Genomic DNA, 25,951 nt, shown 5'->3' on the forward strand with positions numbered 1-25,951 from the left:
GTCCGGAGCCTGTGCTCTGCAACGGGAGAGGCCACAGCAGTGAGAGGCCCACGTACCACAAAAAAAAAAAAAAAAAAAAAAAATTTCTGCCATAAACATCTTGCGTATAATGTGTAATATCACTGGCATATACATATTTATGATGGTACATAAATGTAATTGTACCTACATATGTATCATTGTACATACATGCGAATACAAATATATCTATACAATAAAATCCTAACATTGAATGGCCGAGTCAAAGGATGTATGCAATTTTTAAGAGAAAATTCTAGAATTGAAAAAGTTTAAATTATTGAAACAATCTCAAAAATGACATAAATTTGGAAGTATGATACAAAGAAGTCCTCCTTCCAATTTGTAAGTTGCTGACGTGATGTTTTAGTATGTATTTTACAAACAAGGACAAACTTCTACAAAACTTCAATCCAGCCATCAAAATTGGTAAATGATATGCTGTTATGTATAATCATGAGAACCCTTTCCAATTTTGCCATAATTATCCTTTATTGTGAAGGATCCAGTTCAGAATATCTTGATTTCTTAATTTAGCTATTTGTGGGGAGAAGGGAGGGGACATTCTCCTGGTATTCTTGGCTTGCCTGGGCCTTACCTTTGGAGCCCTGGCCCCTTCCTAGCTTCTCAGGGCTCCTGGTGTGCCCCTTGGTGCTATGCTCTGGCTCCCTTTTTGCCCCTGCCCCTGTATCTGTCCTTCCTCATTCACTTGCTTCGGGCTGGCTTTCTTTTTTTAAGACTATGTGGTCCAATCCTGTCTCTTACAGATGAGAAAAGTGATGCTGAGAGAGGGGGTGGCATACACCCAAGGTCACACAGTGAGTTGGAGATGGCTTACTTCTCCAGCAGTAAGCGTCGCAATCAACCATCACGGACCCTCAAGAAGTCGGCTTGGTGGGTGGACACCAGAGGGAAGTAGAGGGCCCCCCACCACTTCCTTGTCTTAAAGTGGCTGTCAGGAGACCCTGCCTTCTCTGAGATTTAGGGGTGGACACAGCAAGGAAGGCAGGATGGCTGTTTCAGCCATGCCATCAGGAAGCTCACCATGGAAGATGGGCCTCAGGGGAGCGCCCTTTAATTTCACTGTTTGGAAGTCCCCCATCTTCAGGGATAGCTGGACAGGCAAGTCCTGTTGAGGGCTGGGCTGGGACTTCCCTCATCTCTGCTGGTAGAGAGGAGACCCCAAGGGGGAGGAGGCCCCTGGCCCACCAGGGAGCATCCTGCAGTGTCTGGAAGTGCCAGCTTCCCGCGATGGCAGATGCAGGATTAGTGCTGAGCGGCCTGCGGTCCCCTATCCACCGCCCTTCTTGGGTCCTTGATAGAGCTCACCGGCAGGCAGCAGTTAACTCCTTCCTGCCTTCTCCCCTGTCTAAATCCTCTGGGCTGGTTTGCCATTGGGCTAACCAGGGCATCTGGAGTTTTGAGACGAACACCCAGGAAGTTGAACACACGTAAAGTACCACCTCCAATCCCAGCCATGTTCAGTAAACTATATTTTACAAGAAAACACATTTAAATGGTACAAATGAACTTATTTACAAAACAGAAATAGAGTCACAGATGTAGAAAACAAACTTATGGTTACCAGGGGGGAAAGAGGGGTGGGGGAGGGATAAATTGGGAGATTGGGATTGACACATACACACTACGATATATGAAATAGATAACTAATAAGGACCTACTGTACAGCACAGGGAACTCCAGTCAATACTCTGTAATGACCTATATGGGAAAAGACTCTAAAAAAGAGCGGATATATGTATGTGTAGAACTGATTCACTTCGCTGTACACCTGAAACTAACACAACATTGTACATCAACTAGACTCCAGTAAAATTAAAAAAGAAAATGCATTTACATCAAATGCTGAATGATTTTCTTTCTTTTATAAATCTGAAAAACTGAGAAAAATCCCATTTTGGGAAGTGTTCTCCTGGCTTTGTGGTTGTTCTCCTGGGCGGGGAATCCCAGGGCCTTTGAGGAGGTGTCACCTGACCCTGCTGCCTGCCGGCTCTTCAGCGCACAGGGCCCCGTGACTGCAGTGGAGCGCACACAGTGACCCCTGAGCTGTATGTCTCGGGGTGGGGGGTGGGGTCTGGGGTCAGAACCACTCCCAGGAAAGCACCTGTCTGCTCGTCTCCCAGCCTCCGCCTGCCTTCCCTCTCGTTCCCGAGCTCCAGCCCTTTTCAGAATGATGTCCCTGCCCCACTCACTTGCGCAAGTCCTACTCCTTTCGGGTGTCAGCTCAACTGTCCTCCCCTCAGAAAAGCATTTCCTGCCTGTCCAGCCCTCCCCACTGTCAGACTCCCCGTTATTCCCGTCACGTTCTTACAGAACCATTCTCATGGTTTCCCCACCACGTGTGTGAGGTGCTCTGGTAACGTCTTTGTCCCCCTGCTCTAAGGCCCGGGAGCCCCAGGAATGGGATGTTCACTTTGACGTCCCTGCTGCGCATGGTTGGTCTTTGATGACTACTTGTTGAATAAATATTGTTCAGTAATCATAATAAGTATCTTGATGATGCCCTTGATTTTAACTTTGACTGATGATCTCCAAACAGAGCTCTGTTCCCACCACCCAGGTGAACTAAGCCCAGGGCACCTTCCGGGGAGAGATGTTGGTTGAGAAGAGGGCTGCTGGAAAGGTGGGATGCAGGGTTGGGAGAGGGAGGCCTGATTTCTTCTGGGGCCATGATTCCCCTCTTCCTTGCACCCTTCATCAGCCCTTACTGTGTTTTGAGACAGCAGCCCCCAACTCAGCTCAGCCTCTTCCCCTATCTTGGGTTGGTCTGAGCTCATCCTTGCTTTTTCTCCCCAGGAAGGATGTGTCAGAGGGCAAGAAACAGTCCCCTTCTACTCAGAGCTGAACAGAATTCATTTGCCTGTTTCTATCCCATGTTCAATAGATCAGAAATGTAGAGTTTGCAAACTCATTTTGGCAAGTTGCTTTCCCGCCATCTGAACACATGAGGAATTAGATTTTGATAAGTGCTTAGAAGGAGCTCTAATTAGGCAGAGAGGCCAGCCAAGAAGAGGGAAAAATCTGAAGAATGAAGCCCTTGACTCTAAAGCCATCAGACCACTCAGGCTTTCAGGGTTTTGGAAGCTTCAGATCATGTGAGACATGAACCAGTGAGCACTTGTCTTTCCCTAGAGTAGCTTAATTAGGAGTTTTCACTATGAAGCATTCAGGAATTGAGCAGAAGTGGTTCATACTGAAGGGAAAGAACTTAGGCAATAAAGTTTTATGCTCTATTCTCAGAAGACCCTCTTCTGGAAATCTCAGTTGTGTTTATGAAGGGAAGGAGCATGAAGGGAACTGATCCTCACTGAAGACCTACTGGGTGCCTGTGAGCACTGTCTGGTTGCCCGACTTCTATAATATTAATTGTATTGTGTGCCTGATCTGTACAGCATTAGTTGAGTGGGGTGCCTGACCTGTACAGTATCATCTGAGTTGGGTACCCGACCTACACAGTATCAGTTGAGTTGGGTGCTTGACCTATACAGCATCAGTTGAATTGGGTGCCTGACTTATACAGTATCAATTGGGTTGTGCAGGTCAGGAAGCTAAGACACTAGCCCTAAGTCACTCAGTTAGAGAGGTGAGATCAGATTCAAATCCCAGTCTGAGAGTCTCAAAGCCTAGACTTTCACCTTGCCCTGTGGCTCTCACCACTGCAGGAGTGACCAGCTCAGTTGGTGTTGGCATAACCAGAGGTAGAAAATCTGTGAAGAGCGGCCCTAGAAACTGCAACCCAGTCACCCCCCTTCTGGTGGTTACTTGCTGGGGCACACAAGGGGAAGTGGCTAGGTTAGCCCATGAGAGCATCCCGCCCTCCATCATGGGGTGATCACCTCCACCCCCGGGTTCCCAAGTCATGGCTGCTAAATCAGGCATTGCAGTGACAATTCTTTCCACCCCTCCTTCACTTCCGTAATTCACAGAATGACCTGATTTCAGTTCTAACAGCGTAAGTTGCCCTTCACATTAAACTCTCGTACAAAAGTTCTGGAACATTTGCAGTGCTGTTAATGACCTTCCCTGCAGTGAGATCTGTCACAAGATCTCTCACTTGAGCTGCTGCCACCCTCACCCTCTCTGTCTGATGCCAGTACAGGCTCAGGAGTCAGTGCCAACTGGAAACCAACCCAGAACAGGGAGTGGGATTCCAACAGTACCTCACCCACTGCTTCCCCACCCCGTGGCCAGATCCCAAAGCCCATGGCCAACCCCACCCCATCCTTAGCCCACGAATCCTCCCCTCACACTTCCTCTAACCCCATATTCACCCCCATTTTTGTGTTAATGGTCCTGTTTCCCGCACTGTCGCCACCACCTGAACCCCACACCCAGTTACAGTTTCCAGCTTCCTGATCCCAGGAATCCAAACGGGCTTGCTTGTTTCCTGGAGCACAAGCTATGCCTTCAATTCGGGGTGGAAACTTTATGTCAAACTGTGCTTTCGTGCCTGCACTTTTTCTCCTCCACCCGTCCACAGTTCACCTTCCAAACTGGCTGAAATTCTACCAGCTCAGGAGGCCAAGCTAGGTCACTGGTTTTGAAATTCGCTTTGTAAGTGTATTTCAGGGTTCTGGAGATACCTGATTAGAATTTTTAGGTTTTAAAGCCATTTAAAAACTGTAATAACAACCCAACATCCTTGGGGAATGGAACGGCAGGCTCAAGTCTCCGTCCTCAGGGCTTGCTATGCGAGCCGAAATGTTTATCACGGCAGTGTTTAGAGAAATCCGTATCTCCTGCCACCTTGGGGCAGACTGTGCTGATAATCGGACACAGAATTTAATTGTAAGGGTGCCAGTGTAGGGGTTCCAGATAAAATACAGGATGCCCAGTTAAATTTGAATTTTAGATAAACAATGAACATTTTTTTTGTTTTTGTATAAGCTTGTTCTAAATGTTTCATGGAGCATACATATTTATACTAAAATATTATTTGTTGTTTATCTGAAATTCAAATTTAACTGGGGATCTTGTACTATCTGGCAAATATGTGCTAGCACTACAGAGGGAGCACCCTGAGTATGTTTTCTATGCTAAAGTCAGGGCCTTGAGAGGGAAGTGCTGGCATCCTGTGACCTGGAGTGGGGACATTTGGGTGGATGAGTCTGAGCTTGAACACCTAGATTTCCCAGAATTCTCTGGGCATAGAGAAGCAGCCCTTTTCCTCTCCCCAGAGGTACTGGTACCCAGAGACTAGGGAAGGCTTCACCGGAGGTGGATGTCTTACAATAGGATGCTTGTCCTCAAGATCTGTCCCCATCTCTTCTTATTTCCTCTAGATTAAAAACTGGGGCCAGGTCTCAGCAAAGCCTAAGTGGGAAAATAAAGTTCCTGACCTGGGAATAAATAAGCTCCTCACTGACATAATGACAGGTCCTGACTGGTATGTATCACCAAGTGACAGAGGGAAATGTGTGGGAATGCACCTTGAAGATATTGAATTGAGTTTATTGATTAGCAAGAATTTCTCGCATGTGTCAGGATTTCACTTGCTGGCAAGGACACTTAGAAATTATCCAAACACACTGCTGAGATGGTTCTGCAAAGCTTGGGCATGATGTAAATGAGATGTAGGCACTGCAGTTGTCTTCCTAGAGTATTAAGTAAGAGCTTAGAGGGCTTAGGGAAGTAGGAATATGAGACTAGACTTATTATGTAAGATTGAAGACTCCACCACTTGGCTCTGCTCCCTGGGAGGCCCCAGAGGACACTTGCTTCATCCAGGCAGTAAGGGACACACGGATGAGGGGAGCGCCTGCATCTTTGGGCAATCAGTGCTGGCTGTCCTCTGTCATTAGTGCTGACAGTAGGAGATTATGCCGTGGAACTGCCCTCCTTAGTGTCCAAGGGGATGCCGTCATTCTGAAATAGCAGAGTCTGGTGGAGGTGCTCCATTACCAGAGTCAAGGTGGATGAAATTGTCACAATGGCAGAAAATCCACAAAGGCGACCAGGGCCCTCTAGCTCAAAAGTATCTGTGGGACTGGCTAATAGACCATGGTAGTCCTTGGGGCTTAGAAGACTGGCATCAAATTAGGGCATTGCTAGATTGGTATATGTAGAAGAATTCAAGAACTGGTGAACAGAAGGTTGATTTCAGACGTTGCAATGAAAAATTACAATGCCACACCCAGTTTCCAGATCTAAACCAGCTTTCAACCCCAGAGCCGCTTGACTAAAGGAGAAAACAGGCCCCCTTGAGGACGGACCTTACAATGTCACTACACAATATATACCATAATTATTCCACATTCCTTCCTTCAAGGGGCCTATGGTTGTTTACCAGAGTAACTGCCCTATTGGAGAAGAGGAAGTACCCAAACTTGGGAGGGAGATTGGACACAGATTCTGAGCTGCCACTCATCCAGGGAGTCACTACATCATTATCAGAAAAGAGGATCCAAAGCAGTTAGCTTTTACATGGGAAGGACAGCAGTACACCTGTTGTCCCAGGGCTGTATTAACTCTGATTTCTGTCATAATATCATCCTCAGAAACCTTGACCATGCTTGTTCAACACATGGATGATCTTTTCCTAATTACACCTGGTGTACTGGAAGTGGCAATGACTCTGGATGCCCAGGGAAGACTTTTAGGCACCAGAAGCTGGAAGCAAATCCTACAAAGATTCAGGGGGATGCAACTTTGGTGAAGTTTTAGGGGTCTGATGATCTAGAGTATGCTGGAAGTTGCTCTCTAAGGTAAAGGCAAGTTATTCACTTTGTAGTTCTTACCACAGAGGCAGAGCCACACACTTGATGAAACTCTGGATTTTGGAGGCAACATATGCCCACTTGGGAATACTGCTCCAATCCATTTAGCAAGTTTTTCAGAAGGCTGACAGGTTTGGGTGGGGCTCAGAGGATGGGGGAATTCTGTAGCAGGTTTAGGCATTAATGCAAACTTGGTTGGTCAGGGAACTAGAGGAAATAAGATGGGAAAATTGGAGACAGGGGCATGTGTGTGAATCTTGGGAGTGGGTACCACAGGTGAATCTTGCATCTCAAGTCAATGCTCAGCAGAGACCATCTCCAGTAGAAAGGAAACTGAATGAATGGGTGTACTGGGTGACCCTTCCTGTGGAGGTCAGCCTCTGTGCTTGGCCACCTCAGTGTTTACATGGGTCCAGCTGTACAGTCTCCCTCTCACCAAGGCTGATCTAGCTGCTTCTGTTGCTGAATATCTGACTGATGCTAAGCCCTTTATATGGCACCATCCCTTGAGAAGATAACATCCCCTGAAATTGCTGTGTACTAGGAGTATTAAATGGGGGTTGTCAAGAGATTGGAAAGTGCAATTATAAAGGACTTAAGATTTTGGTTCTGGAATAAGATGCATAGACTCAATTTCCCCTGCTCGTCTATCATAAAAACAAATAAATACCCTGGAAATTATTCAACAAATGATACAAGGACTCTGAAAGATGGGTGGAAGAGAGTGGACTGGCCAGAGACCTGATGACTGGAGGGAGGACCATGTGGTGAGTTCCCTGGGTTTTCCTTTTATCTACTGCACAGCCCTGGGCTGGGTGTCAGAGAAACCTGCAACCAGAACCTCCAACACGCATAGATTAAAAAAACCCCAAACCTGGAAAAGCCTTCTTTCTCTGGCTAAGGGACTGGGGAAGGGGAAGCCCGAGAGAGATTTAGTGAAGGGCTCCGGTCCCCGCTCAGCATCCCGGACCCCAGCAGGCAGTCTGATCTGTGAACAGTGGTGACAGCACCCAGGCTCCAGGCCATCCCAGCCCCTCCATAGCTGGGCCCCTGGTGGTCCATCTGCCCACAGCTATAGCAGCCATGAAGCCGTTACCAAACCAAGCTTGGGTCTGCTTGCCCATGTGCAGTAAAGCCAATCTACTGACACCAGGTTGTGGTGAAGGAAAGGGCAGCGTTTACTGCAAGAGCCAAGCAAGGAGTCCAGGCAGCTAGTGCTCAAAACCCCCGAGCCCCCGATGGGTTTCAGCAAAGCATTTTTAAAGACCAGGTGAGGGAGGGGTGTCCCAGCATGTGTGATCAGCTAGTTCACAATTCTCTGATCAGTTGATGGTGAGGTAACAGGGTGGTGTCACAGGGGTTAACATTATCAATCCTCAGGCTCCAGTAGGTCTGGAGGTTACATGCTCGTGGTCATCTAGTAGTTAATTTCTTCCATTTGGTGGGGGTTTTAGCATCTGTGAAACAACTCCGGAAAAGTGCATCAGATACTATTACCTAGGTACCTCTGAGAGAAGCTACAGCAGAGGGTATGGGGATGGGGGGTGGTCTGTCCTAGGAAGACAACATAGGGTCCTGCTCGGTTATAAAGCCATGGGTCTCCTTGCCCTCCACCCAGTGGCATAAGGAGACCTAGGCCAGTCATTCCACGTTCACCCAGTGAGGGCAGGTGGCCCAGGGCAGTGCCTTCTGGCCTCAGAGATGACACCAGCAGGGACTGAGAAGAGCCCCAGCAGCACGGGAAGAACGAAGCAGCCCCGGGTGACATGGCGAGGGCTCAGGACACAAAACTATTGGCAGGCAGTCAATCTCCGAACTCCTTGTTATGGGGAAATGAAGCCCATGAATGTAGGCCAGAGCCTACACCTCAACTAAACAGGTGACTCTTGCTGAAATAGAAGATTTTATTAGGATCGAGTTTCCTACCATAGTAGCCAAAATGTGTAGGGTATAATACAAAATCACAGGTGCTACCGAGAACCAGGAAAACCACTGGATGAGAAAAGACAGTGAACTGAGGCCAGTACTTAGATGAATCAGACAGGGATTTTACTTCATTTTTTAAAAGATTTATTTTTATTTATTTATTTATTTGGCTGTGCCGTGCAGCATGTGGGATCTTAGTTCCCCAACCAGGGGTTGAACCTGCAGTGGAAGTGTGGAGTCTTAACCACTGGACCGCAAGGGAAGTCCCCCTGACAAGGATTTTAAAGCAGCTGTCATATATCAATGTCAATGCTTCAAAATCAATGTCAGAAAGGCCTCAATAATCAATTAGAAGTCGTGGATTTATAAAACATGATTACTTAGAATTAGGAGACCAGGACGTCACCCACTCGCTATGTGATCTTGGGGAAGATTTTCAACCTTACTGAGCCTTGATTTCTCTGTCTACAAGGTAGAAATAATATGTCTGACCTGGCAGGTGAGATGAATCATACAACAGCATGCTGGTAACACTGTTGGTGCCCACTCAACAACCATGTTCCTTCTGTACTCGCAGCACCCTGCTCTCATGGAGAGAAGAGATGCTCCTAGCTGACGGTGCACAGCTCTCCAGCCTCCCTTGCAGCTAGGATGGACCACAGGACACACTTCGGGATGATGGAGGTATGGGGGTAGAGGTTCCTGGAGAGGGCATCCCTTCCAGAACAAGGCAGGAAAGCCTCACTCAGGGAAAGCCCTGTGTGTCTTATCCTTTCCCATTCTTTCCGCCTGGAACTTGGATGTGAGGTCTGGAGCGGCAGCAGGTATCTGGCAACCAGGAGGAGGCAGGCAAGGGTAGAAAGCCTACCTGCTAAGGCTCCTGGGGTGGAAAGACAAGCCTGGAGTCCTGAGCTGAGCTGTGCTCCTGGCAGGCAGTCGTCAATCTCTGAACTCCTTGTCATGGGGAAAGACGAACACCTACGTGTTGAGGCCACTGCCGTTTGGGTTTTCTGAGCTTATGGTAGAAAGCACTCCTGATGTAATGACGAAGGTGAGGAAGAGAGTGTTAGTGACGGTTTATTCAGTGCCAGGTACTGTTCTGAAGGATGACAGTCACCTTTAATCCTCACAGCTACCCAGGGAGGTCGGGGCCAGTCCTGTCCCCATTTCAGGGAGGGCTGAGTAGGTGTGTGGGTGCCTGTCCAAGATGCAGGGTAGGCAGGAGGAGAGGCAGGAGCGCATACACCCCACCTTCCTTGTGCTGTGGCTCAATAAACATCAGTGGTTAATATTTTCTTTGTCGTCGTTAAGGTTACATTAGAGGATTTTCGTGTGTTTGTGTGAAAACCCTTAGGAGGGTCAATGCTTATCGCACTGAAACTTCCTCTCGCTCTTCCTCTCTTTCTGCCCCTCTTCCAGCATCCTGACCTTCTGCCATGTGGGTAGCACATGGTGCACAACCTCCTGCCCTAAAGAAGCTGGCAGGGCCAAGGTCAACCTGCTAAGGCTGCTGAGGCTGGCCTGGGCTCCTGCCCCGCGAGGCCTGTTTTCCCACCCTTAACACGGGGACGCCTTGCTGCGCTCAGAGAGCATAGGCAGCCTTTGAGCATAGTGCTGGGCGGTGGGTGGGAGGGGGGTCCCCGTGCAGTGGGATTTCTGCGGTGTGAATGAGGTCGCATCTCACCCTCACAAGTGGGACTCCCTCCCCATCCCATGTCCCCCCCACCCTTAGTCCACCCACCGCCTCCATCTGGGCCTGGCTGGGGCCTCAAAGGCTTTCCATCTGTGGCCAAAGAGCTTAACTCAAACGCATAATTAAAGACAGGGATGCGGTTTTTGGCTGGAGGGTGAGTGCCACACAAGCATGCCGGCGCCTTGCTCGCCCTCGCATGTCTGTCCCCTGGGGTGGGGCCCATGGGAGTGTGTCCGCCCGCACCCAGGAGGAGCCAGTTGACAGCAGGGAAGCCCAAAGCTCTCCGGTGCCTCCAGCAACCCTCAGGGACACCCTCTCTGGTGGACTTACAAGCCTTGGGGACGAGGGGTCCGCACCTCCCACCCTTTGACTGGGGGAACCTCAGCAAAACCTTGCAGTTACGATGCAGCAGCAGTGGCTAGGACCTCCAAGCCCAGAGCACGGGGTATATTACTCCCTGCCCACAGTGTGATTCACAGTAAACCCGGACAGGCCAGAGCGAAGTTCTGGCGATCCAGCACTGGCCTGCACCCCCCATCTCCTGCCAAGAGTTTTTATCCACAGTAGTTACTTGAATATTGTTTTCGGTTTGGTTTGGTTTTTAATATCGAATTTAAGAAAAAATTCATCACTTGGTGCACCTGCCCGGATTGTTGGTGGCCCAGGCCCCCGTGTGCTGGGATCCTCGGGAAATCACCTCCCAGTGGGCAGTCATTCGGGAGCTGCAGGGACCTGCACCGGCATATCACATCACTTCACCCTCTGCTCCGGGTCCAGCTAGGAGAGTCCTGGGCCCTCCCCGGGGTGGGGATGGCGCCAGTGCCGGGATTTCCCTCCATCCCCACATACGGGGTCAGGATCCCTGGCCTGGTGCCCATCACAGCCCCTGGACCTCGAGGCCTGCAGAGGCATCCAGGGACCCACCCATGGCTGCCCGGGGCTCTCCAGGGCTGCTCCCTCTCTCTCCAGCCCCAACTAGCAGCTCCTGCTAGGAAGTTGCTCCCAGCAACTCCCCTTCTGGCTGGAACCACCCGAGGAGGCTGGGCCCCCGCCTCCCCACAGGGCAGACCCGAGGGGGGCATCACTTCAGGCCACAGCTCTGGGTGAGGGGGCAGCAGGCGGGTGGGCTGGGCGGGCTGGGTGGGAGAAGGGGACAGGAATTACTTCTAAGTCTCGGGAGGCAGACGGGTGGGACCTGGGTCGACCATTTCCCAGGAACCAGTGGGAAACTGTCGGCGTCTGCTGGCGGCTCATTCGCGGCACGGGCTCTGCGGCTTGTGGCGCGGGGCCGGCCGGCGCTGGCTGTGGGAATGTGTGTCCCGGCCTCCAGGAGACTGAGTCAGGGCTCTGTGGAGACACTGGGAAGCCTTGTTCTCATTGTCCGCACCCAGCATCCGCTCCCGACAGGGGCTTTCCTGGAGGGTGGGCGCCCTCCGTGGTTGTCACTCTGTGGAGTCCTCCACGATGCTCCGAGGCCTGGGCGGCTCCGGGACCTCTGCGCCACCACCCGCCCCCGACCTGGGGTTTGCCCCAACTGCTCTGTCTGTGCGCATTCTCTTAGCCTGGTCTCGTGGGGGCTCCAGGCCGTGCACCCCACAGGCCTCCCTGAGTGCCTTCTCCCTGCAGGGTCTGGAAAGGAGACGGCCACAAGAGTTGCTGCCCAGGGACCCCTGGCAGAGGTGTGGGCAGAGTTAAGGGAACCAGCAAAGGAGACTGACTTGGCCCTGGAGCTGGCCACAGCGGAGGCCACAGTGGAGGCCGTTGCCACCTTAGGTCTTAAGGGGCAGATGAGGGCGTGGTTTCTGGAACGCGGAGTGTGGAGTTGTGGGGGGCCGTGTCACCAGCACTGTGGGATACGGCACAGCCAGGGCCGCTGCATGCAGGTAGGGGAGAAGGACCATGCTCTCCAGGCTTGGCTGGCGCCCCTCGTTGGCTGAGCCCGCTGGGAAGCCAGGAGCAGGGGCACAGTTAATGCAGGCCGTAGAGGTCAGTGTTCGGGACCCAGAGCAGGGTGGGGAGGCGGGGCCCGAGGGGCACAGAGGCCCCACGTAGGATGACCGCACATGTCCCTGGGCTTCCAAGTTCCCAGCAGCCCTTTCTGTCCTAGGCTCCCTGGGGTCCCTAAGAAGCAGCAGTTGGTGAGGTGAGAGGCTGCTGACCCCCTCCCAGGCCTCCTGACCCTCTGGCCACAGGAGCCCCCACGGCAGGCAACATGGGAGGAGCCTCCAGGGAGGACGAAGCCTTCCCGTCCCTCTGCCTCTCACGCCCTGGCCTGACTTCGTTCCCAGCTGTAGGCCGCGCGCCCACAGTGGTGTCTGCAGAGAGCTGGCACTCGGCAAATATCTGTGGACTGAAAGCATAAGTGGGTCCTGGGCCCTTCCCTGCCACTCCTTCTCAAAGAAAGGCCACCCCTGCAGGAGTGGGGCAGGCAACCTCGGGCTCCCTGGGGGCCGGGGTACAGCGCCTAGGGTGGTCCCCAGGGCCCTGTGAGTGGGGCACTGCCCTGGGCCTCTGTGCCCGTCACCTGCTGACACAGGGCGGCCCAGCTGACTGTCATCTCCTCCCACTGCACATAAAGTGACAACCGCGTGACGCTAATCGTGGCTCCCAGATACTGAGCCCTTAGGCCATGTGCAGCCCTGCGCCAAGTGTCACTCATACGACCTCACTCCGTCCCTATGGCACTCCTGTGGGGTAAACGCTGCTGAAACATTCCTATTTTATGGATCAGGAGACTGAGATTCAGGGTGGTTGAACGTCAGTTGAGCGACTTTCCAAAGGTCCTGGACGGTGCGGGTTTGGCCGGGGTTCCTTCTCAGGTCTGTGCCTTTTTGACGGGAGGCTTTCCCCGGAAGGCCACCTGGGCCACTGGCGCCCCTGCGCTGGTCCCCGGGGAATCTGACAGCTGAGGCCAAACTCTGCTGACCCCAGTCTGGTGACTGTTGGCCCAGCCCTTGGGCAGGGGTCAGGCACTAGCACACACCCCTTCCACGTCTCCATCACCTTTCCCTTCCAGACCCTCCTCTGACCCCTCACTATAGACCTGGGCCAGGCCCCCAGCACCCCGGCCTGGGATGTACCCCCTAGAGATCCCCAGTGCTGTTCTTATCTCCAGCCAAATGCCCCACCTCTCTGCAGAGGGAGCTTCTAGCATGCACACCCCTCCCCCCTTGGCTTCCGTGGTCCCCTCAGGCCCTTTGTCCCCAGCCGCGTGACCGGGCACCCTCGGGCTCCGGGAGCTGAGCCCACACCTCCTCGCCCCCTGCCCACCTGCGAGGTCTCCCCTGGCATCTCTCCCATGGCTCCCTTGGCCTTGGAGTGTAACAGGCTGCCTGCCTTCCAGGAGCTCAGGACTGAGGGCAGTGGCCACAGGTCTGACCCAGAGGTCTGTACCTTCTGGAAGCTCCCCCTGGAGCCAAGGAAAGAACCCCCCAGGCCAGCTGGGCCTGGACTCCCTGGTCCACTGCCGGTTCCCGCTGCCCTCTGATGCCCTCTACTGTCCAGAGAGGGTAACTACAGCCGACCCTGCCGGCCCAGGGGACACAAGATCCCCAGGCCTTAGTCCCAGCCCCACAGCAGACCTCTGTCTGCTAAGCATGTCCATCTGCCCTGACCTGGAGCCCACAGCGAGGCCCCGCAGCCCTCCCTACCCCCACCGCAAGCAGCTTGGGGGGCTGCAAGGCGGCCCCATCTGATCTCCATTAGCGTCTGAGGGACCTATAATCACAGAATCCTACTGAGCAGAACTAGTGGCGTGCTTCAGTGCTTTAAGGCTTGCATTCTTCTGCTAAATGGCTTGCCACGTCTTGAGGTGTCTGGTTTCAACTTGATGGTCTTTGGCATCTTAGAACGCCTATGCCTGATTTCATAAGCAGAATGACTTCAGCCGTCTGGATGGGAAAGTCTGCAAGGGTCCTGCCAAAACGTCTGTTGTGTAAAATCCGGAATGGATATCCACAGGCTGGGAAGCCCTCCTGCCGCGGGAGCTTCCCAAGTCTGGTGGCCGTAGCCCACCAGGTACGTCTGTGTGTCCCTGCGCACGAGGAGTTCGGAGCCCGTCAGGGCAGCCGGGTGGCTCTGTCCCCAGCGGGTGCAGCCCACCCTCACCCACTCTCAGACAAGGGTGCTTGGAAGCTGAGCAGGAGCTGGCTGGTTGGGAGGAACTCATCCTCCCCTCGTGGTTCTTTTCCTTGCATCTTGTGAATGTTGATCAAAGCTAAGGGCTCCCTGCTTTGGCCCTTCTAAAGGTTTCCATCCCTGTCTCAGTTGTATTGAGTTAAAGAGGCATCACTAGTATGAACAGTTTCTTCCTCCTTTCCTCCCTCCCCCATCCCTCTCCTTCCTTTCTTCCTTCTTTCCTTTCTATTTACTACTTGTATTAGTCTGCTTGGGCTGCTGTAACAAAACACCACAGACTGGGTGGCTTAAACAACACAAATGAATTTTCTCCCAGTTTTGGAGGCTAGAAGTCTGGGATCAAGCTTCCCACCAATTTGGTTTCTAGGGAGAACTTTCTTCCTGGCTTGCAGATGGCTGCCTTCCCACTATGCTACGTCCTTATGTGGTCTTTCTTCTGTGTGGTTGTGTGGAGAGAGAGAGAGAGAGAGAGAGAGAGAGAGAGAGAGAGAGGGACCTGTGCTCGCTCCTCCTGTTCTTATAAAGACACCAATCCTGTCGGATCTGGACCCCACCCTTATGACTTCATTAAACTTTCTATACCTCCTTATAAGCCCTGTCTCCAAATATAGTCGCATGGGGCTTAGGGCTCAACAGATGAATTTTGAAGGGATGCAAACATTCAGTCTACAACACTACTCATTTTTATGAGAATAAAACATGGCATTCAAATAATTGCCCCCCTCTGGAAGCCTCTAGATAAAAATGCCAAAGCTGCAGTTACTGTTGGCTGAGACAGACAGCTTCATCATGTGACAGTCTGAATGTTAGGGAGTGGTTGGTCTACAAGAATGGAGACCCACAGTGAAGACAGTGTGGTGCCAATGCAATTACAGGCCAAGGGCAACCAGCTCAAAGCAACCCTGGGCCCCGCTCTCAGTTTGTGTCCCCCAGAAGCAGACCCTGAGCACATCTGATGCAAATAATTTATTTTTGGAGGTCATTCCAGGGAAGAGGGGAATTAAGGCTGGGAATTGAGGTCAAAGAGTGTATTATCAAGTCAGTTACACCACGGGCGACTGGAGTCGTGCCTGGTGGGAGACGGGGTGTGCGGGGAGCATACGCCTCGGAATTATCACATCCTGGGTTGAGCATTCTGAGATTTCATCCACTAACTCCCTGTCCATCACTGATGGAGACTCTTACCCTCAGGAAAGATGCTTCAGGCACAGAGCTTTGCGGTTACCAGTAAATTGCTTCCGGTCACAGCACCGGGTACAGATATGTGTGGCACTGAAAACACCACTCTGCTATAATTTCCCCATATGCCCTGTGACCTCAGAGTTTGTCCAGCCCCGCAGTGGGGCCTCCACTGAAACTTCCTGCCCTGTGCCCAGATGCCTTGTGCCCAGATCTCCGGTGCACTGTGGCTACAGCCCTACCCTCAACCCCACCCACCTGTGCAGGTTGGGAACCCTGCTGAGCCTTTTCCATCCCTTCCACCTGCCCAAGGGTTAAGCCCCACCCCTTTTTATCTAGTGGTGGCCGGGCTCAGGGCTACATATGCTACTTTCCCGACCCTCACTGTGTCCTAACTCTGGCAGGATCTTCAAAGGATGTGAGGAAAGTTAAAATTAAATTTAGTTCAAATTACTTCGTTTTCTTAAAAAAAGAATGATGGGCTTCCCTGGTGGCGCAGTGGTTGAGAGTCCGCCTGCCCATGCAGGGGACGCGGGTTCGTGCCCCGGTCTGGGAAGATCCCACATGCCGCGGAACGGCTGGGCCCGTGAGCCATGGCCGCTGAGCCTGCGCGTCCGGAGCCTGTGCTCCGCAACGGGAGAGGCCACAACAGTGAGAGGCCCGCGTACCGCAAAAAAAAAAAAAAAAAAAAAATTAAAAGAAGAATGAATTATGATGTTTGTGTCACTATAGAGCTATAGCGATTAAGACTGTATGGTATTGGCAAAGGGATAGACACATAGATCAATGGCTCAAAATGGAGAACCGGAAACAGATCCACACAAATGTGCTCAACTGATATATTTCCCCCTTTTTTTCCTTTTCTTTTAAACATGTTATTGGACTACAGCCGATGTACAATGTCGGGTCAGTGTCAGGTGTACAGCATCGTGATTCTTTTATACACATACATGTATCCATTCTTTTTCGTATTTTTTTCCCATACAGGTTATTACAGAATACTGAGTAGAGTTCCCTGTGCTCTACAGGAGGTCCTTGTTGGTTATCTCTTTTATATATAGTGGCATGTGTATGTTAAGCCCAGGCTCCTAATTTATCCCTCCCGCCACGTTTCCCCTTTGTCACCATAAGTTTGCTTTCGAAATCTGTGAGTCGGTTTATGTTTTGTAAATAAGTTCATTTATACCACTGTTTAAAAAATTAGATTCCACGTATGAGTGATATCATAAGATGTTTGTCTTTGTCTGTCTGACTTACTTCACTCAGTATGACCATCTCCAGGCCCATCCACGTTGCTGCACATGGCATTATCTCCTTCTTTTTTATGGCTGAGTTATATTCCATTGTATACAGGTACCACATCTTCTTTGTCCATTCCTCTGTTGACAGGCATTTAGGTTGCTTCCATGTCTTCAACTGGTATTTGACAAAGATGCAAGAGCACCCATCCAAGAGGGACAGCCTTTTCAACAAAGGGTGTGAGAGCAAGTGGACATCCAAGGGCAAAGAAATGAGCCTCAGCCCAACTCTCACACATTTTACAAAAATCAGCTCCACGTGGATCACAGACTTAAATGTAAAGCATAAAACCAATAAACTTTTAGGGGAAAAAAAGAAAATAATTTAGATCAAGGGCTAGGAGAAGAGTTAGTTGTTTGACGTCACACCAAAAACACTGTCCATAACAGGAAAAAGAAATGGATAAACTGGAGTGTATCAAAACTAAAAACTCTTGCTCTGTGAAAAATTCTGTTAAGAGGATGAAAAGAAATGTTATACACTGGGAGAACATATTTGCAAACCATACGTTCAACAGAGGATTAGTATCTAGGGTATATAAAGAACTCTTAAAACTCAACAGCAAAAAATCCCCCAAACAATGCAATTAGAAAATGGGCAAAAGAAATGAACAGACATTTCACCAAAGAAGATTCCCAGATGGCAAATAAGCGCATGAAAAGATATTCACCCTCAATTGTCATTAGGCAAATGCAAAAAAACCCACAATGAGATATGACTACCCATCTGTAAGACTGGCTAAAGCAAAAAATAGTGATAACACAAAATGCTGGAGAGAATGAAGAGAAACTGGATCACTTATACTTGCTGGTAGAAATGTACGATGGTGCAGCCCCTCTAGAAAAGAGTACAGCAGTTTCCTGCAAAACTGAACATGCCCTCACCCCGATGGTCCTGCAATTGCACAACTGGGCATCGGAAACGTATGCTCACACAAAAACCTGTATACAAATGTTCTTAGAAGCTCTACCTGTATTAGCTCTAAACTGGGAACAACTCAGTGTCCTGCAATGTGTGAAAGGTTAAACAACTTTAAACTGTGGTGCATCTATAGCTTGAAATGCTTCTCAGCAGTAAACGGAACAGACTATTTGTACGTGCCACCACTCGGACTGTGATTTATGGGAATTATGGTGCATGAAAAAAGTCAATCTCCAAGGGTCACAAATTGCACGGTAACATTTAAGTAGCCTTCTTGACATGACCAATTTATAGAGGAGGAGAAAAGTTGAGTCGTTGCCAGGGGCTAGAAAAGGGGGAGAGAGGGAGGTGGCCATGGACGTGGAAGCCGTCCTTGTGAAGGAGCTGGTCTGTATCTTCACTGTGGTGCTGGTTACAAGGATCTGCAAGTGTGATGAGACTGCACAGAACTAAACACACGCACACTCGTGCACCCACACACCAGTGCACAGTGCACCCACACACTGGCGTGCACACACACCAGTGCACATAAAACCAATAAAATCTGAATAAGGTCAATGAATTGTATGAAGGTCAACTTCTTGGTTGTGATACTGTGCTACCGTTATGCAAAATGTTGTCCTGGATGGAAACTAGGTAAAGGGCATTTTGGGTCTCTCTGTGTTACTTCTTACAATGACACGTGAATCTACAATGATCTCAAAGTAAAAAGTTAGAAAGTGTGAATGAGTTAAAAGAGATATGAAAACTGGTACACAATGTCCATAGCGTAACTGCCCACAACGGGAAAGAATGCAAATATCTGTTAATGGGTGAACGGGTGAACGGGTAAGCCAAGTGGGGTCCTTTGTGCAGTGGAATGCTAACGACTCCTCAATAAAAAGTGACAAACTGACAATAACACAGCAGCTTGAGTGGCTGTCATAGACACGCTGAGTGCGAGAAGCCGGACACAAGAGGACGTGGAATGTGGGCCCATTTACACGAAGCTCTGCAGGAGACGGATCTAATTTCGTTGAGGTAAGAAGTTGTCTGGAGCTGAGGGTGGGGGCTGACTAAGAAGGGGCACGAGGGGTCCTTCTGGGGTGATGGAAATGTTCTCTGCCCTCATTGAGGTGGTGGCTACATGGATGCATTTGTTGAAACTCATCAAAATATGTACTTAACGTACCTAGGTGTACACATTCATCAGAAATCATTATCCCTTCATCTGTCGATGGATATTTAGGTGGCTTCCATGTCCCGGCTATGGTAAATAGTGCTGTTGTGAACATTGGGGTGCATGTATCTTTTCAGATTATAGTTTTCTCCAGATATATGCCCAGGAGTGGGATTGATGGATCATACGGTAGCTCTATTTTCAGTTTTCTAAGGAACCTCCATGCTGTCCTCCACATTGGGCACCAATTAACATTCCCACCAACAGTGCAGGAGGGTTCCCTTTTCTCCACAGCCTCTCCAGCATTCACCTATAAAGGAAAAGAATGGAAAAATAGTATATATATATATATATATATGTGTATGTATAACTGAATCACTCTGCTGTACACCTGAAACTAACATGACATCGTAAATCAACTAAACTTCAGTAAAAAATAAATACATAGTCACAGAACTTCAGTTTTTGTTCCCCTTTCATGTAAAATATATAATTGGAAATGAGGATTTTCTTCTATTTCTGGGTAACTTCACTAGACATGTTTCTCTCACACTATCTAATTACACATACATAGAAAGAAAAAAATCATTGAAATATCCATTTGAAATGAGTGCATTTGGGTGTAAATTATATCTGATTGAAAAGGATAGGCTTCCCTAAATCGGAGCGGGAGGTTTTTAGCTCAGCGGTAGAGCTGGTTACAAACGTCAGTTTTAGAGCATAGTTTCCCATGTTCCAATTGACAGCTGGATGAGATTTCTCTCTTAAAATATTTCTCTGCATTCTGTAGATAATTTAACTCGTTCCAGCTGGGCCCTAACCCTCCCATTCCCTGTGGCTCGTGTGATTAATGGTCTGTTTAAAAGTGTCTGTAGAGAAGAGATTTTTGGCTCTGGGGCTACACATCAGTCTCTTGGGGTGGGCCCCCCATTCTTTCTCATATGGGGTTCCCTCAGGGTGAAATCAAGGTGTAAGTGAGACAAGTTTTTACAAAGGAGTAGCTTGCTGTTGCCAATATGGAGGTGAGCCACTAAGATTTCCCTTTAAGGAAGAACTCGCTGGAAAGCTGGAGAGAGTTTGCTGGCAGCCTGGGTTTTCAACACCCTTAGGATCCATTCTGGTGTGTGAGCCGAGGCTGCTCCTGTGGGCAGCTCTGGACAAGCTCCGGGCACAGTGAGGGGTCAGAGCCTGGCCATTTCTACCCAGCGCAGGACGATCGCAGGGCTGGCTGGTGCGTCCCAGCAGAGCACTGCAGTCCAAGCGCTCCCAGCACTGTCCCCCTTCTCCCTCCCTGCTGGTGTCCCAGGGCCACCTGCATCACCGTCTCCCTCGCCTCTTCCTTTCCCAGGCACCGTCCACCACAGGTGTCTTGCACTCTACCTCTGCCATGGCCAGTGCCTCCCGAAGACTGGAAGTCACATACTTGCCAACCTCTTGCTTCAGCCGGAATCCAACCAAGACCACAGAATCCACGCCGGTTATTTCAGAGAGAGGACACAGTGCAGGGAAGTGTTTCCACAGGTGGCAGAAAGAGGTAAGGAGCAGGATACAGAATAATAAGACAATCAGAACATTAGCAAGAGGAGGAAGTCGCCCACCCCTCTAGGTCCAGAGGGATAATGGGAGGAGGTGTTGCTGGAGCCCAGGATCTGGGGCCACCCAGTGGACACTGGCTTCATTTCAGGCATGGCATGTAGGAGCTGGGATCCCAGAGGGATGGGCTGGAGGATCCATTGTAGTCAGGTTGGGGGGCACCTAAAATGGAAAGGGAAAGAGAGACAGTGAGAGAGAAAGTAAGAGAAAGAGAGAGAGAGAGAGAAGTAGAAACACCCTGACTCATCCCCTCCCTGTCCTCCCCCACCAGTGTCTGCCCTTGTCTAAACCCACCCACAAGCTAGAAGACAATGGGGAATATTGTCAGGATATGAATCTGAAAGAAAACAGGCAAATGACCGGGACATCTTTCACAACCTCATCCATGCTAATTTGCTGGAAGCTGCGTCATGAATTTACGTAGGTGGGTAGGTGGGGGGCTGGATGTATGGATTGCTATATGATAAAGCAAATACCGTGATATACTGACAGCAGAAACTGAGCGGAGGAGATCTGAATATTCACTATAAGGGGCTTTCAACTTTGCTGTATGTTTGAATATTTTTGTAATAAAATATTATAGAAGAAATGCCCTCTGTAAGCGAAATTTCCACCTTTCAGTGGGGAGAGGCAGGTTCGTTTCTGGCATAGCCACGTCTCCCTGGAGCACAGTTACACAGCCCTTTCTTTCGCTTTGCTGAGAAAACAGTGAGGGACAGTATAACCCCCCCGGTCGGCAGCATTTGGGTTTCTCTTCCATCTCGGTGGGGCTGAAAGTGCGGGCCCACGAGCACGCTTCAGTCTGTGACACATTCTGTGTGGCTCACCCATTGTTTTACAACTTTTGAGTTAGCTACTTACATTGAAAAATCAATTATCATAAAAATCTAGAAGGTCCAACTTTTCTTTGCAAACAGAAGATCTGACCACGCTGGGCCTGCATTTCTCCATAGCAACCGTTGAATGGAGTTGAGCCAGTTGGATGGTGCCCCCTCCGGTTTGCCCCTCTCTCCACCGCTCCCTGTTGTCTCGCATCTGGCCCACTTTACTCACTTAGATTTCCTGTCTGGTCCTCAAAAACAGTTGCATTTAGGACCCTGGGTTCATTAAGACATGTCTATTTATAATGTGCATGCTACGACCATCCCTCTAAGGCCACATTCCTTCTTCGGCTGCGTGAATCCACGAAGCCCCATTGTGACTTGCCATATCCACATGCCACCTCTGTTTGCTCACGACTTTGAAATGGATTCTTTTAAAGTCAAGTCCTAGTTTTCACATTTGCTAAGTAGTAATCCTGTAAAACCAAGAGTTTGGTGTGCTCTGCAATTTTATTTCTAACACAAGATAAAGCATGCTTGTGCCCGAAACACTGGAGGTCATCTCTCGCGCTCCAATGGCACACACTCCTCACTCCAAGAGCACACATTTGTTGATGCCAAGGCAGATTGCCCAAAAGACCCACCCCACATCATCAACTTGGTCGTCCCTCTCCCCAGCAGCGCCTTTCATGCTGGGTTACACGTTAACCATCCTAGGCCGTCCTGTGAGCCCGGGCCGCCTTTCACGTGCATCTGAAACTCAAAGTACATAGAATAGTCTCTCAAGTCCTCCTCTCTCCAAGAGCTGCCTGGTTCTTGCCCTTCCTGAGTCCTGCTTCTTCGGTGCGTCTTGGGATTTCAGGACATTCCCCGTTTGCTTAAGTTCACTCAAGTTCATCCAGAAGATCCATAACCAGTTCAAACCGTAAGTTCTTCATGAGGGATGGGGTGTGGTGAGAGATGGGATCACGCTGGAGAGAGAGACGTGTTTGCAGTGCCACACTGAGGCTCTGTCCTGTCCTGTGACTATGAATAATTTCCCCTCTCCATTAACCCAATAAGTTGTAGAAATTGTTCTGTTATCCCAACATAGTTGGAAATAGGCATAACGACATTGTTGGCTGAAAAAAATGCACAACCTAAAAAAGTTTAGAATTATGTTCTATTTGGCAGACTTGCTGGACTTCAGCCCAGGAGGCAGCCTCTCCAATGTTCTGAGGGATGGCTCTGAAGAGGCAAGGGAGGAACCAGGATACATAGGAGTTTTTGCAACTAAGACCAGGTAGTCGGAACATCAGAAGATTACCGTTAAAGAAAAAACAAGCATCTCAAGTTAATGGATTTAGCGCTTTTCTAGATATGGGAAGATGCAGGAGTCTGGGCTCATGGAAATCATTCCTTTGATTTGCACCTCAGCTATGTAGGGCCAGTCTCCTGCTTTTTCCATCCTGAATCCACTCAGGGTGCACAGCTGGGGAGGCTGCAGTGGCCGCCGGCTTCATGGCCGCAGCATCCCTTGTTTACTGATATAGCAGTTGGCATTTTTCGTCCCCAGCATGCACAGCGAGAACACCGCCCGCATTTACTGAGTGCTGACCACAAGCCGGCGCACGCACCGTCTAATTCAACGGTCACACGAGCGCTGCAAGGGAGCTACCATGACTTTGGCCACTTTATAGGTGAGGAAAGTGACATTCAGAGAGGTTAAGTGTGTGACTAAGGCCCCACAGCTGATAAGCGATGGAGTCAGCCCCCGAATCCAGGTTCGTTCAACACCAGGTCCACACTCTGGACGACTTGCTGTTCGTGGGCATTTGACGCTGATTCATTTCCTGTTCTTCTGGTGAGTTAACCCCAGTCCCTTCCCCCTTCACTTTATAGGTCAAGTGGTTTTGTTGCTCTTGGATTTCTCTCTGGTTTCCCCACCTTTGCCTTCATACGCTGCCCTGAATTGGGTGCAGTGTTGTGAAAAGGCCACACAAATCAACTCGCCCCATGAGGCCAACTTTCCTCCCACAAGGATGCTGTGTGTTCTCCTCCTGAGCTAGGTGGGAATCAGCGGCGTCATCCAGGCAGCTTCCACCCTTGAGAGGAATGAATTCCTCTCTATCCCAGCCAGCACCACAGAATGCTCTGCAAAGAAGACCAGAGGTTGGTGTCCTAATATTACTCAGCCTTTGTTGTCTGTGGCTGAGTAATGCCCACCCAGTCTTAGAGCCAGTGGCGGGGGTGGTCTGTGCATGGCGTGGTCTCCACACCCAGCCAGGAGCCAGCAGGAGGCTGGGGGTGAGGAGGGGCCCCCGCTATCCTCCAGCAGAGGCCGTCCCTGTACTAGGGAGGGGGGTCTCGGCATAGGCCCACCAACGCGGGGTACCATCCTTTAAAGGAGATGGATGATGGGGCAGAGGTGGAATGGTCATCCGCTCCTGCACATTTCTGCACCTCCCTTGTGGTCAAGCTGGGAGACACAGGATTAGTTCTGGCCAACGGAAAGTGCCGTGTCACTTCTGAGCAGAGGCATTTAAAAGTCACTGTACTTCCTTCAGGTCTCTCTCTCTTTTCTCCTGCCATGATGCCTTTGGAGACCACACGTTGCAAACGATGTTAGTGACAAGATGGGGATGAGCCACCCACCTGCTGAGGGCCGTGGCTTGAGTGAGTGTGGCACCCAGTCTTAAAAGACGGCCCCCGGGGCTTCCCTGGTGGCGCAGTGGTTGAGAGTCCGCCTGCCGATGCAGGGGACACGGGTTCGTGCCCCGGTCCGGGAGGATCCCACGTGCCGCGGAGTGGCTGGGCCCGTGAGCCATGGCCGCTGAGCCTGCACATCCGGAGCCTGTGCTCCGCAACGGGAGAGGCCACAGCAGTGAGAGGCCCGTGTATCGCAAAAAACAAAACAAAACAAAACAAAAGACGGCCCCGATGAACCACACTTCCTAGTCTTCACACCTGTTTTAGTCTTTTTGAGCCGCCATAATAAACTACCATAGTGGTCTGTGGCTGATAAACCACAGACATTTATTTCTTACAGTTCTGGAGGCTGGGAAATCCAAGTTCAAGGTGCTGACAGATTTGGTATCTGGTGAGAGCTTCCTGGTTCACAGATGGCTGTCTTTTTACTGTGTCCTCACATGTGGAGGGGGCAAGGGAGCTCTCTGGGTCTCTTTTATAAGGGCACTAATCCCATTCTTGAGGGCTCTGCCCTCATGACCCAATCTCCTCTCAAATATCAAATCTCACATCTCCTAATAGCATCACCTTGGGGATTTTCAGTGCACAGCAGATCCTTGTGTAAAGCTCTCCCATGCTGAATCTGGGCTGGCCCTCTGACTCTCTTGAGCCAATGGAACGTTGCAGAAGTGGTACTGGGTCAGTTATGGATCCAAGTTCTAGGAAGGCCTGGCAGTGGATGCTTTCCCACTTGGGGAGCCCTAAGATGTCACATAAGAAGTCCGGGTACCCTGCTGTACTTACCAAGTACAGAGGGAGTTGCCTTGGGGCTATTCAGAGGGAGAGAGGTGCTCAGCTCTCTCAGTGTCCCAGCTGAGTCAGGTGTTCGGGCCATCCCTCCGAAGGGGCCAAACCTCTGAGTGAGCCATGCTGGACGTTCCTACCCAGTCAGGTACCCAAGACGACCGCATCCCCAGGCAACATCAGGTGGAACAGAAGAACGGCCCAGCTGAACCTGTCCACCTACAGCATCATGAGTGAAAAGACAGTGGTTGTTTTGAGCCACTGAGTCTCGGCAGGGTTTGCACACAGCGATGGGTGCCTAACAAGGTGAGAGAGGAGACGCAGTGGCGCTGTGACTTGGGGGTCTGTCTGTTGCAGTAGCTGATGTTTACTTCCCTGATGTAACAGATGACAGCCCAACAGACCAGCCAGGAGATAGCAGGGCCTGCCCACTGGCAAAGGCGCCAAGACTGGGAGGCTATGTAGAAACAGTCCTCATGACCTGATTGACTAGATGAGGAGAATAAGGGAAGTGCAGAGGCTCTGAGAGTCCAAGCCTGCGACTGCACGGGTGGGAAGGTCCTCAGAGGGGGCTGGAGACCCGGGAGGAGGAGAGACCTGCTTGGGGAAGGAAGCAAGAAAAAGAAGGCATTGTGGTTTTGGATTTAAGGTGCTGGTGGGATCTCAGTAGGAAAATAACCACCGGGCATAGTGAACCTGATTCGCTGCTCAGGTAAGACATTAAGCCTGGAAATGAGTGGGGGAAAGAGAGCTGACTCCATGGGAGAATGATGCCCATGGAGAGGGTAGAGAGAAAGGGAGGATGGGGCTGAGGGAGAGCCATGGAAAATACCTCCATGGACATGGCATCCGAGGGACCAACAGTCAGGGAAAAAGGCTAAGGAAGAGCTGGTGCAAAGAGGTGATTCCTCAGAGCCTGGGGTAGGAGAGTGTCAATGACTGGGTGGAGTCAATGGCATCAAAGCCTGTGGCAGTGCTAAGGGGCAGGGGGCCTTGA

Source organism: Monodon monoceros, unplaced genomic scaffold (genome assembly GCF_005190385.1).
Source record: "Monodon monoceros isolate NGI ecotype Baffin Bay Population unplaced genomic scaffold, NGI_Narwhal_1 Super_Scaffold_16, whole genome shotgun sequence".
Taxonomy (NCBI): domain Eukaryota; kingdom Metazoa; phylum Chordata; class Mammalia; order Artiodactyla; family Monodontidae; genus Monodon; species Monodon monoceros.